We start from the raw sequence: 2,128 nt of genomic DNA, 5'->3' as shown, positions 1-2,128 counted from the left end.
ATGGGTCCGATGGCGGATCGCATGGGTCCGATGGCGGATCGCATGGGTCCGATGGCGGATCGCCTGGGTCTCACTGAGCTGAGGTGTCGGTAATGACGCCATTAGCGTTCCATCTGATGACGGTGGTGATGAAGAGTGTCAGAAATGAAGGTCTGCTCAGCAAATTATGTGGTACATAATTATTAATCTCTCAGCACCGGCATGCAGAGGGCCCAGTCGTCCTTCACCAACTGGTTTGAAACCAGAGGAACAATAATTTACCAAATCTGTAACGGAATCGAGTCTAAAAATAAGAAATTCACGTTGGGATCCAAATCAAGACTCAGTGACTGAAAACAGATTCAAATCGCAGGCTGGGACACAAACACTATCATTCTGAAATCTTTAATTATTAAAGCTGACATTTTTTTTATCTTTGCAGATTTATATGAAATTTGTTTAAAAAAATCCTCTCAAAAATAAGTTGTTAAAATCACATAAGAAGCTTAACAGAAAATCTGCTGAGAAATTTCACTGCTACATTTTACCAGGAGGAGCAGAAATACTTTAACGAGTTTCACTCAAGTAAAATAAAGTATTTGATAAAAAAGTTTAATCAAGTACTGAATAACTGATCAAATTATCAATCATTTATATTTATGTTTGTCTGTCTGATTATGTAATTTTATAGTTATGTGGAAATTTTGGTATTTTAAAAAATGACAAAATATTTTTTTCCAAATCCGTTTCTTTCAATAAAAACTTGCTAAACTTTAACAGGTGARTCTGGTTAAAACAGAAGCCAAAAACTTAAAGGTGTTAATTCAAATGCAATCCATGTTTATAATATAGTTTTAACAACATCATTGTTATAACTGCTGTTAAATGTTGACACTAAACATTGTAGCAGTCTGAAGGCAGCTCTCATGGTTTTCCAGTGTCACTAGTAATAAATTGGTCTGTTTAAACTGCAGGCTTGTGGCTGGATGGAAACAAAATGGCTTCTTTGCTGCTGCCAGTGAAAATGAAACCTGGTGAGAACAGATGTAGAGTTTGTGCTGCTCTCATCCCAGAACGGTTCACACGCCTGCAGACGCCCTGCCAGCAAGAACCGGATAAAAATAAACCTACTGATGCAACACAATCGGCCTATCTAAAGTAAAGAAACACATGGAAATGAACACATTTTCTCCTTTGTTTCTTTATGTTCATAGCTTCATGTTGGCTCGGCGTTTGGTGTTATTAAGGGAGGAAACATGTTTTAACCAGAATCCACCAGGCACACACACACCTGCAGTTCCTGTTAGTTTTTTAAAGACCAAAATTACAATAATACATATAACTAACAAAAAATAAGATTTTTTTTTTTCCCCAAATCAGTTTCTTTTATTAAAAAATGTCTGAAGCTGCAGGTTTGTGTCTGAGCCTGGTGAGTTTTTGGTTAAAACATGTTTTTCATTGAATGGATGGAAAATCCAGAAATTTTACACAAGTAAGAAAATAAATACTTTATAATAAAATTACTCATGTTAAAGTGTATCCTAAAAATACATTTTTCAAAAGCGTTACTCAAATACCCAACTCTGACATTAAATGATTTATAATTTCATCAGTTGCTCTCAGTACCTTTTACCAAATACTGGAGTAATTTGTTGGACGGATACTTTTGTAGTTTTACTCGAGTAAAATCGTGCTGCGTTCGTTATTTCTGGAAACTCTTCCCYGTCTGCCTGCGGTAACTTGCCTGTTTCTTCTCTTTAAAAGCTTTTGACACGTCGGCGTCTTGTGGTTTCACCACTCCAGTAATTATCCTGGTGAATGATCACCTGCAAATGCTCTGCAGACAGACTGAGATCTGCTCCAGGGAGGYGTTTCTTCAGGTTTACACCAGATGTTGAAAAGGTGTAAACGCGCTTCCTGTCAGCGCCGAACAGACGCTCCACGGTTTCCACGCGCAGGCGGAGCTTTTTTCACCTCAGGTTTTACTCTGTGAAGTGAGATCTCCACAGTCAGACGGTGTTTGGTTTTTTTTACCGCTATGGACAAAGAAATGGTTCACATGTGAACGCTGGGATTGTGGATGCAAAGTAAGACTGAGTGATGTAGCTTACAATAATTTGAGAAACTTTCCTTTTTTATTTAAATTTAT

The 2,128-nt window shown here is 37.5% G+C and overlaps 1 long non-coding RNA gene across 2 annotated transcripts in view; it reads left to right on the top strand.

Annotated features, from left to right (window-relative positions):
* Nucleotides 1-1,050, top strand: part of LOC103475325 (uncharacterized) — a 79,060-nt gene extending 78,010 nt beyond the window's left edge. For both annotated transcript variants that reach the window (XR_535319.1, XR_001777283.1), the window contains exon 3: nucleotides 954-1,050. This is a non-coding gene — a long non-coding RNA (uncharacterized LOC103475325). The remainder of the gene's footprint in view (nucleotides 1-953) is intronic.
* The last annotated feature ends 1,078 nt before the right edge of the window (nucleotides 1,051-2,128 follow it).

Source organism: Poecilia reticulata, linkage group LG14, assembly GCF_000633615.1.
Source record: "Poecilia reticulata strain Guanapo linkage group LG14, Guppy_female_1.0+MT, whole genome shotgun sequence".
NCBI classification, from domain to species: domain Eukaryota; kingdom Metazoa; phylum Chordata; class Actinopteri; order Cyprinodontiformes; family Poeciliidae; genus Poecilia; species Poecilia reticulata.
The sequence above is the reverse complement of the archived record's forward strand: the minus strand, read 5'-3'. Positions and strand labels throughout refer to the sequence as shown.